The sequence below is a fragment of the Xenopus laevis genome, chromosome 8S, assembly GCF_017654675.1.
Source record: "Xenopus laevis strain J_2021 chromosome 8S, Xenopus_laevis_v10.1, whole genome shotgun sequence".
Classification (NCBI taxonomy): Eukaryota; Metazoa; Chordata; class Amphibia; order Anura; family Pipidae; genus Xenopus; species Xenopus laevis.
In genome coordinates this window covers 77,403,347-77,417,601 of record NC_054386.1, presented here as the reverse complement: position 1 = coordinate 77,417,601, position 14,255 = coordinate 77,403,347, and the positions used below count along the sequence as shown (strand labels likewise).

The window sequence follows — 14,255 nt, the reverse complement described above, 5'->3', positions numbered from 1 at the left end:
ATTGATAAAGTGGCTTTTAGGCTGATTTCAAAGACAGTTACGTTTTCAAGGTTTGATAGGTAACTATCGGTTTTCATTGTTATCTGTGAGTTAAGCATTGTGGGGGGCAATGTTTTCCCTTAAAGTAAACAGATAAAAAAAGATTTTTCACATGTACAGTGAACTTCATCAGAGTCGATCTATAAAGCTTCTTATTAAAGAAAAAAATTGCACACCTAAGAACAAAAGAAAAGCACAGACAGTTGCAATAGCTATATTGCTGTCCTTAAATGGTTATGACAGCAGTGCTCTTAATTTCCCAGGAAATAAAGCAGGGAGGTGCAAGGTGATGTCAGATTCACCTGATGTACAGTCATTTTTCTGGATTCAGAGTTCATACAAAAAGCATATTTACACTGAAAATACAACGTCTTCTTCTTTGGACTGAACATTTTTTCTACTAATTACCCCTACTAATACAGAACCCAAGGAAACAAAGACACTGAAGCATAATCCAATTTTGGCACAATATCTAACACAACAAGAAGAAAAACCCAGGTATACCTTTTACATTTACTGAGGTTATCTGAGGTGGCTCAGGCACCCACAAAATCAAGGCTGAACGTCAACATATCTGGGCCTGTTCAGTTTCAGCCAGGGCACTATCTCCAAGGACAGTATAAGTTCTCCATGTCCTTGTATGAGTTTCCTTTGGTTCTTGCATCTAATTTGCAGTTTCTCATGGGCTGACCTCATATACACAGTAACTTGAACATTTGTGGTGTGCATCCTGTATTGTTTTGGAAACCCTGCCAATCCTTAGGCACAGTGCAAGTATAACGCCCTTCTGTGCAAGCATTCGGTTGATTTAAATTATCCTTTCAGAGTCTAACGTTAGTTCTGAAAACACTTCGTACGTAGAAAACCTAATCCTAAAAGTGCTACATTGCCACAATGTAAAGGCGAATCGTTTCATTATGAAGTGAATTAACACAGACCTGGCTGATGGATTCCTTCTTAAACCGAGGCACAGCAGACCATTTAACCTCAGAAAAACAATGTGTTATTTATGATTGACAACACAAGAAAAAATCATTGGCAGTAAGACAATCCAAACTTTTCATTTAGTGACTGTGGTTTTTTTCTTCAGTTTGCACTGTGTTTCCTGCTGAACCATATCAGAAAAGTATGTCAGTGTTTGCTCTTGGCTTGTTGGATGCAAGCTCATCTTTCTATGTTTTATTTTGTAGTTGATACATGTATCTGCAGAGCTCATTAAGCAAGGTGGAGAATAAGCAGACAGCCTGAATCAGCACTGGATCCTGTGTAGTGTGCATAACTCACCAGCGCTTTTCTATCTGTAACTACCCCTGTAGCACTGGATATAAAATCCCATGGCAACACTGGGAAAGTACTTATTTACCGTCACTAAGAGATTAGACACCTAAAAGGCTAAAATAAAAACTAGGCACATTAAAAGCATATTTCAGCTGTTATGGCTGCTTCTGCCTTTGCACAGGAGCTGCATTTTTTAAAGAAATCCTGAATAATGTAGTGGAGTGGACAAAGCTTTTAAGCAGGTAATATAAAGTACTTTTCAAAGTCTTGTAAAATTTTAATAGGCCTAATATATGGTAGATATATTGCTTTTATATACCATCAATGTGTCACAGAAATATGCTTTACAGGTATGGGACCTGTTATTCAGAATGTTCTGGGGCTTTCCAGATAATGGATCTGTAATTTGGATCTTCAAACCTGACATACCTGAGTCTACTAGAAAATCATGTGAACATTAAATAAACCGAATAGGCTCTGCTTCCAGTAAGGACTAATTATGTCTTAGATTGGATCATGTACAATGTACTGTTTTATTATTACAGAGATAAAGGAAATAATTTTTTAAAATTTAGATTATTTGGATAAAATTGAGTCTATGTGACACGACCTTTCCATAATTTGGAGCTGTCTGGATAATGGATTTCTGCATAACGGTTCCCATACCTGTATAGCTGAAGATATGCATGATAGTACCTAAATGCCTGTTTAAGTGAAAGGTATATAGACACTATCCGAACTTCCATAAATAAATATAAATGTACTTTTTTTCTACACAAACATATATGATTCCACAGACTGAAATTAAACCATAATAACTCATAGACATTTGCAACATCCCCTAAAGGGGTTGTTCACCTTTAAAAAAAATGTTTATTATGTAGAGAGTTTTTTTTATGATGATGTAGATTTTTAATTAGTTAGATTTTTAGCTCTCCAGCTTGGAATTGTAGCAGCTTTGTGGTTGCTAAGGTCCAAATTACCATAGCAACCAAGCAGCGGTATAAGTGAGACATTCAAATATGAATAGGAGATGCCTGAATAGAAAGATAAGTAGTATTACAATAACAAAAAAACAGTAGTTTCACAGAGCAATAGTTCATTTTTTGTTTTGTTTTTTTTTTTGCTTCTGAAATCAGTGACCCCCATTTGAAAAAGGAAAAAAGTCAAAAGAAGAAGGCAAATAATTAAGAAACTATAAAAAAGAAAGACCAATTAAAAGGTTGCTAAGAATTGTTTCTTGTAAAACATACTAAAGGTTCATTTGAATGTGAACTCTGAAAGCAGGCAGGCATTTTAATTTAGTTCATAAAGCGTGCTACTTACTTGAACTTTATAAAATATGCAAACTGCCTTACTGATTACCTTGACATTACAAAAACATTACCACTTGTTGCCTAGGTCCAGTAAAACAAGTTTGTCAGCATGTATTCTGCCATTATCCTCCCTGTTGGATCTGTCGGCATGCTTCATTCATGGTAAAAAGTAAGATATAATTATACTAATACATGGCACTTTTTTATGAAAGTCTGCAGTATCATTTATAAATGTGTTGTTAAAAATACTTGTATTTTTAAATAAGATAAAAGAAGAACTTACCTACCTCTTAACACACACACCAGTTGCATCACTTTTTATTTTAAATTCTTCAGATTTCCCGGTACGTAGCATGAGCAGTAGAATGAAATAGCCAGCTTTTTCATTAAGGTTCCATTTGTTACTCTACTGCACAGAAGCAGCCACGAGAAGAAAGAAAAAGCAAGAGGAGGATCGCTCTAGTCGGTGCAGTTTTCTGCTGATTTTAAATTGATTGTAGGACTCAGGTCCGGACTGAGAATTAAAATAGGCCCTGGCAATTTCAGGTACACAGAGGCCCAATCAGCCCACAAAGAGGCCCAAACAGCCCCCAGCAGCCCACTAAATACTGACTTTCTATGGGACCTTATAGCAGCCGATCTGGCATTTGCCAGAACCCACAAATTGCCAGTCCGGGCCTGGTAGGACGTCCCCCATAGGCTAAAATACTAATTCAGCAGGTTTTAGATGGCGAATAGTCGATTTTGAATTCTTAAAGGGATAGTACATGATAAATTTCAATTTTTTTCAAAACTCAAAACGAATTTGGACTATTCCCTAGTTGAATTACACTAAAATAAATTCAAAATTTCAATTCGACCCTTGATAAGTCCGCATAGTCCACACTTTTTAAAGGGCTAGTTAACCTTCCAAACACTTTTTTCAGTTGAGTTGTTTTCAGATTGTTCATCATAAACAAAGACCTTTTTCAATAGTTTTTCACCTTTTATTTTTTACCGTTTTCCCGAAATGTATTAAATGTTCCTGTCTCTAGTGTTTGAGTCTGGCAGCTCAGTGATCCAGGTGCAGAATCTGAACTTTTACAGTTTGCTCCATTAGAGGATACATTTCTCAGCAGTATCGGTGGAATTTTAGCAACTATTGTATCAATTCTAACAGCTGCCTTTAATGAAGCAAATGTATCAACTAAATGTATCAGTTTAGAACAGTTAAAGATTCTGCAACCCTCACCCTAAGCTGCTTTAGAAGGTGAAAAATGAAACTTTACATTTCAATATTAGAAAAGCGATCACAAATAGAAAATAGAAAGAAAATGGAAAAAGTCTTTATTTCTGCTGAACTATCTAAAACCAACTGAACTGAAAAGTTTTTGAAGATGAAGCCCACAAGTATGTATGCCGTGAATCTGAATATTTGTTTTGATTTGATTTTTTTGTATATATCTATTTGACGTACTGCATATGTAACTTCATTGCCAACTGTTACTTGTGTTGTAATTTGTCAAGCATTAATAATAAAAAAAAAAAAAACAACAACACCTGTTTCTCAAGCAAATGTTTTAAATGCTCAGGGCCGATTCAGATCGTGGGTGCCCCTAGGCCACGCGGTCCTAGTGCCCGTCGGCTGTGCGCACACGCCGGAGCACTGGGGAGCTGCCCCAAATAATTTGCTGCCCTAGGCCCAGGCCTTTGTGGCCTCACCACAAATCCGGGCCTGTAAAAGCCTGAATGGAATGTACCAATAAGAATGGCCTAATTGTTGAGTTGCTGTGATCTGTTAGCCATCAGCTCAAAATTTACAGGAAGATCCGTTTCCCTTTTCGGTACCCCTATTTTAGGGCAACTGTTTTAAAAAGGCATATTTATCATTTCTTTCCACTGTTTTTCTTTGTTTTTCTCTAGTTTCTACTCAAACCTTATGGCCAATGGTGTTCTGACTACTGCATTTCTTTAAGGGAGATATTTGGTGACTAAATCAAAAAATTTGCTTGCTTGCATGTGTCCACTTCCCATTCCCAAGAACATTAAATGTGCTGTCTGTGGCAGAGACTCGTGCAGTTAGGTGAGAACATCTTAGTTATGCTCGTGTAAGTGTTCTCAAGTAATCCCCAGCTGACATTCCCTGCATATGCCATAGGTATTACATTTACTGTTCTTAAAGGGAAGCAGATGCAGCACAGTTAAAAATGCATATGTAGCTATAAAAAGAAACCTTGTAAGGGATGGGGTTTAGCAGGGGGCCTCCCCAGAGGGCCCCAATTATAATCACACTAGCCGCCTAGTGGGTCGCCACTGAAAAAGCTACCTAACATGTCCAACAACACTCTTGAAATGCCCCTGCCACTCTCTAATTATGCCAAACCCTGCCCATTGCCAAATCAACTCTGTCCATTATGCACAAGCCATGACCTTGTTATGACCCCCCCAAATGATATGTTTTCATCTCAGGGCTCCCCTTTCTACCAGGCCTATGACAACTGTACCCTCATACCCCCCTGATGGCCACACTGCTCTAGAGCAGACAAAAAGGCATCAGGCTGCAGCTCAGTCAAAACTTTTCCAGGCCTTCTTTGTTCTGTAAATTTAATTGAAGTCAGTATAAGATGTGGATTATCTAACTACATCAGCAGGGTCAACACCTAGAGAGCCCCAATGACTAGTCCATTTGATCTCTGGTTGTTCACTTGCCTTCAAGTAAAATGGGGACCCAATGGAAAAAAAGGCCCTTCATGCAGGACCATGTCTTTGAGATGCCCAAGCATCAATATCTAGTTTACAGTATATACAGCTTATATGTATTGTATGAATTGCAACTACCCTGAGAGACATACAGATATAATACAGGTTACACTACCCTTACCCTATTTTTTCTGTTTGTTTGTTTGTTGAATTGTGTGCATATTATTTTGGCAAATGTAATGAGTATGCAATGTTTTAAACCATTATATACCATAAAATGATTGTACTGTTGAAAACTAATAAAAATTGTCAGTATAAAAGAAATGCCCAAGCATTACTCAGTTATGTTAAAACTCTGCTCACAATCCACCAAACCCTGCCCACTCCACACAATTCATGACCCTTTCATGAATCATGCATTTCCATCTCTGGGCCCCCCTCTGCCACAGGGTCTTTTACTACAGTACCCTCTGTACCCCCATGATGTCAGACCAGGTCTGTGTACACAGTGAAAAATGCATCAGGCTGCAGCTCAGTGAAAAATTTAGCAGGTCTCCTTATGAAATGGTAAAAAGAGCCAGTACGAGGTGGGGCTCATTGTCTGAGGACAGGGTTTGACGCCACTAAAGACATAGTTGGAAGCAATAATTATACAAGTATAGGATCCCTTATCCGGAAACCCGATATCCAGAAAGCTCCGAATTACAGAATGGCTGTCTCTCATAGACTCCATTTTATCCAAGTAACCCAAATTTTTAAAAATGATTTCCTTTTTCTCTGTAATAATAAAACAGTAGCTTGTACTTGACCGCAACTAAGATATAATTATTCCTTATTGGAAGCAAAATCAGCCTATTGGGTTTATTTAGTGTTTAAATGAATTTCTAGTAGACTTAAGGCATGAAGACTCAAATTACGGAAAGATCAGTTATCCGGAATACCCCAGGTCCCGAGCATTCTGAATAACAGAAAGCACTGAATATAAAGCAGGAGGAGATTGAAATGTCTGCATGGGAAAATATATTGAACTCAAATAAGTTACAAAATAGGCCTATCTCCCTAATATATAAGCTTTAACTATCACACAAAGTTCTTTGATGCATGGCAAATGGAGCTCGAGATGGAGCTGCCTCTGATGAGCAGGAGCAAAATATTGAGAAATATACATAAAACTTCTAGAGCTTCACGAGTTAGAGAAATGTTATACAAAGTTATAAGTAGGTGGTATTATACCCCTGAAAAGTTACATAGGATCTTCCCAACTTCTACTGAGAAGTGATGGAGGTGTAACTCGGAAATAGGGACATATAAACATATATGGTTTACATGTCCGGGTATTATCCCATACTGGACTAAGGTGGTTGATAGGATAAATAAAATAACAGGATCTGAATTACATCACTCAAATATTACTTTAATACTGTTTCATATAGATAACAGACAGAATAAAATGATAACAGATAGATTAACATTATATTTACTACATGCATTGATACCAAAAAAATGGAAGCTACAGGTACCTCGTTTAGAAATCGAATGGAGGAAACTTGTTCAAGAAACTACTAAATTACGAGCTTACTGCATAATAATATACCACAATACTTCCAGATATGGAGACCATGGTTAGACAACTTGAATTTGGAGAATTAATCTGCATAAGGTTTAATAGGGTAATGGTAAAACTGGTCTGTTAATCAAAATATAGTATAAAAGTGACTCGAGGTGAATTACTGTTACTCAATAAGTCAATACTCTTTTTCGATTGAATTTGATGTGAATTGTCTTATGTATTTCCTAGCCCCCCTTTTCCTTCTGTACTCATCTTACCTTTTTTTTAATCAAAAACAATAAAGAGAGATTTTAAAAAAAAATTACGTTCGCAGTGAAAAAAATAAAAAATAAATAGATAGATAAAAAAGCTATGTGCATTAATCTTCTGAAGGTGGCAGATTTAAGATGCCAATTAGGCCCTTTCAGACAAAGTCAGCAGCATGTCCTGTGTATTGACCCTCCAAGACTGCCACCCTGACAGATATCTGGTGTAGTTTAGCACCTGTGTTAGTAAATAAACCCTCTGTGTAGCATAGATTTTATTACCTTACACCATTCATTTGTTGTAAAAGTATTGTGAGCCCACCATAATAATGCAGTCATTTTTAATTTATTGTCAGAATTGAAAAAATAATTTCCCGTGCTGTGTAAGGTAAGTCACTATAGTCCCTTTAATAATGGACATTTCTTACTACAATAACATTAGTAAAGAAACTGAGGTGCATAATAGGTTATAAACTAAACTGTATTCATGCAGCATAGAAAAGCATAGTCAGAATTGTTCAGCATTTACACAAGTGTGCAGTGTTGCATAGGAACTTCCTGTGATGAAAGCATTTTATATACATCAGTTCATAGACACTAAGGGGCCGATTCATCAAGAGTCGAATATCGAGGGTTAATTAACCCTCGATATTCGACTAGGAACTAAAATCCTTCGACTTCGAATATCGAAGTCGAAGGATTTAGCGCAAATGCTGCGATCGAACGATCGAAGGATTATTCCTTCGATCGAACGATTAAATCCTTCGAATCGAACGATTCGAAGGATTTTAATACAACGATCGAAGGAATATCCTTCGATCAAAAAAATTTAGGCAAGCGTATGGGGACCTTCCCCATAGGCTAACATTGACTTCGGTAGCTTTTAGATGGCGAACTAGGGGGTCGAAGTTTTTTCTTAAAGAGACAGTACTTCGACTATCGAATGGTCGAATAGTCGAACGATTTTTAGTTCGAATCGTTCGATTCGCAGTCGTAGTCGAAGGTCGAAGTAGCCCATTCGATGGTCGAAGTAGCCCAAAAAACACTTCGAAATTCGAAGTTTTTTTACTTCGAATCCTTCACTCGAGCTTCATGAATCAGCCCCTAACAGTGTTATAGCAAATACATTTGGTCAGGTGACATCATATTGTATCTCATAAAAATTCTATTGCCATCTGTGAAGAAATCTGCAGTTAAATTATGAAAAGTTCTTATTTAACTAAATGTAGCCTAGTATTATGTCAACTTTTAAGTAAGCTAGGCAACACACACCCACACCCTCCTTATGAGAAGCAGTCTTCATTAAAATTGTTACTATGTGACAAGCACAATAAATATTTATCATATAGAACAATTTATTCCTGCACAGCCACCTAAATTTTAGGCCTCAGTGGTACAATACCTAAAGGAATAACACCCAATAAAGCCCTTCTGATGAGACGCATGGACTAATCTAATGTTCCAGCTCCCCAGACTTGTTAGTTAGGATATCTCAGTGGCTAGATAAGTATCAAATACTGCCTCTGACTTTTCATACTGACACAATTTACCTGGGATTATATCTCACTTTATTAATTAATAATACCAAGGCCTCAAACTCTGATAAACACTAGTATGGGGCCGGTCCTTGGTTTGGGACTAAGTTTTGTTACACATTGCTGATGTTTGATTTTGCTTGTGAGTAGTTTTGGGCTAATCTGAAACATTTGTGAAACGCATTGAAGTCACTGGGCACGTGACAATTTTTTTTGTTGCAGCAAATTTTCCACAGCGCATTTTTACTGTAGTTTCGCCAAAACATTTGCGGGCCCGAAATATGGAAATTCGCCACAAATCCGTGCATGGCAAATAAATTCGCCAATCACTACTGAACTACTGAAGCAAAGAACCAAGGCTAGTAAGGGTGAGATGGGCTAAAAGGAGCCAAAAAGCCCTTAAAGGGAAACAGTCACCCAAAGAAAATAATTTCAAATCCTATTTTATCACATTAGTCAAGCAAAACGAACTTTAATTACACTGTTAAAAGTGTTTGAATCTTGTTTCCTTTGTTCTGGGAATTTATAATTATAGCAAGCAGACAGGAGTCATTTTGTGGACATTGTTATTAGGCTAAGGCCACACTAGGCGATAGCGCCGCGATTTGACTCGACTTTTAAGCAATAGTTGTGGAAACTTTTGCGCTGGCGTCTATGGGGAATCGCGTAAAATCGCCAGCGTAAAAACACACGCGGCGATCTTTTCTCTACTGTCGCACGAAATTGCAATTTCGAGCAACAATAGAAAAAAGATCGCCGCGTGTGTTTTTACGCTGGCGATTTTACGCGATTCCCCATAGTCGCCAGCGCAAAAGTTTCCCCAGCGATTGCGGCTTAAAAGTCGCGGCGAAAAGTCGCCGCGAGTCAAATCGCGGCGCTATCGCCTAGTGTGGCCTTAGCCTTAAGGCAAGCCTTGCATCATCTTAAAATCTTGTTTGTGCACCAGAACGGGGGACCTGATGTCCATCCACATACACTGGTTACACCATGTGAAGAGAACAGGGGGAATATGAGGAGTGCAGTTACATTTATAAGTGCTGAATGGAAAGTGAAAAGTAATTGCCATCTAAGGCATAGAGGAGGGCCAGGCAATATTTGATTGACAGCTGATATTTCTAAATGAGTTTGCAACAGCTATGAATGCTTGAATAAAAAAAAATATTTGGGTTTCATGTTTAATTTGAAAAGGACATTTATTATACAGTTTTTTATGTCTGGGTGACAGGTCCACTTTAACGTGTAAGACATGCAACATAAAGCCTTCTGAAAACAGAAGGTATTCACTTGCCTCGTACCATATACATAGAACTGCCTTAATACCACAAACAAGAGGTTAACTCTCACATGAGGTATTATGGGTGGAAACATGTAAATCACTCCATTATGTTCCTTTGGCCAACTATGCATCCAGAACCACTGGTTTAATAGCGCAGATAAAGCCTAATAGTTCAGAGCCATATATCCAAACTTGCCTACAGCATGTTTCAATCTTGTTAGATCTCATCAGTGCAAGATATTGGAACATGGTTTCTGAGTGGGTAGGAGAGTAGGGGTAGAGTAGGTTCTGGATGCCAAAGGAACACAAAAGAGTGATTTGCATGTCTCTGCCCAATAAGCCTCACATGAGAATTAACCTCTTGTTTGTGGTATTTAGGCAGTGCTATGTATATGGCATGAGGCAACTAAATACCTTCTGTTTTCAGAAGCCTTTATGTTGTTGTTTTAGGAAACTACTGAAACTATTAGTTCTTTTAACCCCTTAATACTGTAGGTTTGCATTGGTGAAATACAGTTTTAGATACTAATGCACTTACTGTATAAGATTCATGCTGTTCCTTACCTCTTTGGTTTGGGATTTATGTGCAGGTATGGGACCTTTTATCCAGAATGTTCAGGGCTTGGAGTTTTCTGGATAATGGATCTTTCTGTAATTTGGATCTTCATACCTTAAGTCTACTAGAAAATCCTTTAAACATTAAATAAACCCAATAGCCTGGTTCTGCTTCTAATAAGGGCAAAGTACAAGGTACTCTTTGAATATTACAGAGAAAAGGCAAATCATTTGTAAAAGGGCAGTCAGTGCACTATCGTCACACACTGCGAATCTAATAATAAATAATAATAGATAATCATTCCCCCCATAAGGGTCCTTCTCCATATTTACATAGATCTTACACTCAAATTTTTGCACCACTATATTCAGAAAAAAAGAGATGTTGCAATAGCTTTTCATTCTCATTTCCATTTTGCTGGGGCAGAAAATAATTACGGACCCAGAGAGTCACTATATTATTTTGATAGGGTTACTGCAAGGTAGACCATATACACTAATTAATATTTATGCCCCTTCCATAAATCCAACTAAATTCTTCTTAGAATTATTTGCTTTGATAAATCAACATTCACAAGGGACCATAATATTGATGGGAGACTTTAATTTAGTTATCAACCCTATCATAAATCGAAAAGGTTCTCCGACTACCACAGCAAATGCTACCCCTAAAATAGTTAAAAGACTTCTCACTGAATCTCACTAAACAGATGCTTGGCGCTATCAACACCCAGCTGAATTGGAATACGGTACACTTTTTATTCTATACCTCATAATTCCTATTCTAGAATAGATCTTTTTATGGTTCCTCAACATATTCTCCCAGTGGTTACGAGAACACAAATTTGTCCTATTTTTTTTTTCCGACCACGCTGCAATAACACTAAGTTTCACCCCTACTTCGTATACAACTACTCGCCAAATGTGCTGTCTGAATGAATCACTTTTGATAAACCCCACAACCTCCTCTAATATAGCAGATGCCCTACAGTAATATTGGGCTCATAACCTGGATGCAAATCTCCCAATGTCCATAATATGGGCTGCACATAAGGCAACTCTTAATGGAGAAATTATAAAATTAGTGACACATAAGAAAAAACAGTTTTTAGAAAATGTAAAAAAATTGGAGCAGGATATTGGTGACCAGGAGAGATTACATACATGTATATCCACCCAACAAATCCTCACCCGTCTGTTAGAAGCCAGACACAAATTGCAGAGTTTATTACAAAATAAAGCAGACAGAGGATATAATTGGACCAAACAAAAATTATTTAAATTTAAAGACAAACCAGATTGGTTGTTAGCCAAAAAATTATGTCAAGACCATGGCTATCACCCTATTCCTTACATACAATCAAAGGAGGGTATTAAATTAGTTAACCCAGTAGATATGGTAAAGTCCTTTTATACTGCTCTGTATACACCTCCCACAACCCCTCCAGCTCATATAAGGGACCGACTACTAGATAGCATTACCCTACCTAGACTCTCAAATATGGCAAAAGCTAATTTAAATACACCAATAACCATTATGGAAGTAACACAAGCAATAAAACACTTGAAAAATAACACAGCACCAGGGTCAGATGGCTTTCCACCTTGTTACTATAAAAAATATAGAGTCATTACATCCCCACATCTAGTAACCATGTTTAATAATATGCTACAGGGCAAAAAATGCTCACAGCAAATTTATCCGTAATCCCCAAACCTGATAAAGATCACTCGGATGTCCAAAATTATAGACCTATATAAGTTCTAAAAAGGTTTCAATCAGTAATAAAGCTAACAGTAGATCAAGATCCACCATAACTCTACAACATCATTGGAAACCAATGAAATAAAAGAACTTTATTAACAACACATTCATTTTAACTTTCTAATAAAGTCTAGGACTCTTTCTCTATAGTCACCTGTAGCCCTTGCTTCGACAATACACTCATCCACAGCCTTAATCTCGTCTTCATCTGACCACGTAGTTAGATAGTCCTGAATTTCTTTGTTTGTTCTGTCCTTCCAGTACCTTTATAAATTCTCTCCTCTTTTACATGGTTTTCTTTTCACTGGTACTTCAGGCACACTTACCAAACTGTCAGTCACAAAGGTCACTTTTAGCAGTAGATTTCTCTCCTACCACTTTAGACTGCGGAGATTCTTTGAGGATCTCAACCGAAACTTCTTTTTTCTCAGCACTCATCCCCGTCTTTCCACTTCTTGTGGACAGTTGGCGTACAAATGACTACTTTTGAAGCACAAATTGCACCTTTTCGGTTCTTTGTAATCTTTTCGAATCGTTGAACGTCTCACCACAATTCCGGCACACCTTACAAGCTTCTTCTTTATGTCCATACATACGGCATTTTTTGCAAAATGCAGGCATGCCGTTAAAAAGGCAATCCAAGCTCCAGGTTCCCAAACGAAATCTTGCAGGAGATAACTTATCCTTCTTGAACTTTGCCTTGAACCTGAACTTAGAATTCCAGATCCCGAGTCCGTTCAATATCCTCCCCAAAAAAACAAGTTTTTCACATTAGCACCAGCTGCACTTCTTCCAGCTTCACGTTAGGAGAATAGGACTTGATGATCAAGACCACTTCTTCCTGCTCGAAGTGCGGGAAAATCCTGTATCCAGCTAAACAGGCATCTTCCTGGTTCTCCGAAAGGAGCTTCAGGAAGCTCGAGAACACTCGATGGCCAGTATCTCCTCCCTGCTCACATGGGCGATCTCTCCCAGGATGCTTTTCACGATATGGAACAGTTTCTTCTCTCCAGCCGATGCCTCAGTCATGACTCGAACAGAGTTCTTGACTCTTGAGAATGCCTTCTTCTTGGGAATCCATAGTGTTACTCTCGTGTTAAGCTCTTTGCACTTCCGGTATCTCCCCTTGGCTTAGGGTTCCTACCGGAGTATATGATCACTTCTCGTAATCAGACCCTCTCACCATCTGAGCCAAAAGGCTGAGAAGCAATCCTATATTGGTTCTAAATGTTGACCTCAAATTATTCTCTAAGATCATGGCCACCAGACTCTCAGAATGTTTACCCCAATTTATTCAACCGGACCAATGTGGCTTTATCCCAGGTAGACAAACTGTAGACTGCAATTGCAGATTAATTAACATAATCCCAGATGCAAATCTTTCCAGGTCACCATTGCATACTCTTGGATATACAGAATGCATTCAATACAGTATTCTGGCAGTATCTGTTTGCAGAGCTACCCAGATAATCACCGGTCCCTTCCTGGATGCGCTTAGAGTCTTGTATAATAAATCCACTGCATACATACGTTTGATGGGAATGTGTTCTCAGGGAATCAAAATAGCTAGGGGGACTCACCAGGGGTGTCCACTATCACCATTATTACTTGCTCTAGCAATTGAGCATTTAGCCCAATTTATCCGGGCTTCCTCAGATATCACAGGATACACAAAAGGTAATTCTACCCATAAAATAACCATGTATGCAAATGACATATGCTGACAAAACCCCTAACGAATCTCCCTAATTTGTTTCAAATATTGAGTCAGTTTCACAAAATCTCCGGGCTAAAAGTTAACCTAAAATTTAAAACTGAAGCTCTCATGATAAATATTCCCAGACCACAAGTGAAGTTGCTGGAATTAAACTTCCCATTTCACTGGAGACAAGAATCAGTAGATTATTTGGGTATTAAAGGAGAATTCAACTCTTTAACAAAAAATCTGTACCCCTCCCACCCCACATAGACCCCCCTCCCTCCAGCCTAACTGCCTC

The 14,255-nt window shown here is 38.1% G+C and overlaps 1 pseudogene; it reads right to left on the bottom strand.

Annotated features, from left to right (window-relative positions):
* Positions 1–10,658: 10,658 nt before the first annotated feature.
* On the bottom strand, positions 10,659–13,860 carry LOC108700555 (annotated as a pseudogene).
* Positions 13,861–14,255: the final 395 nt, after the last annotated feature.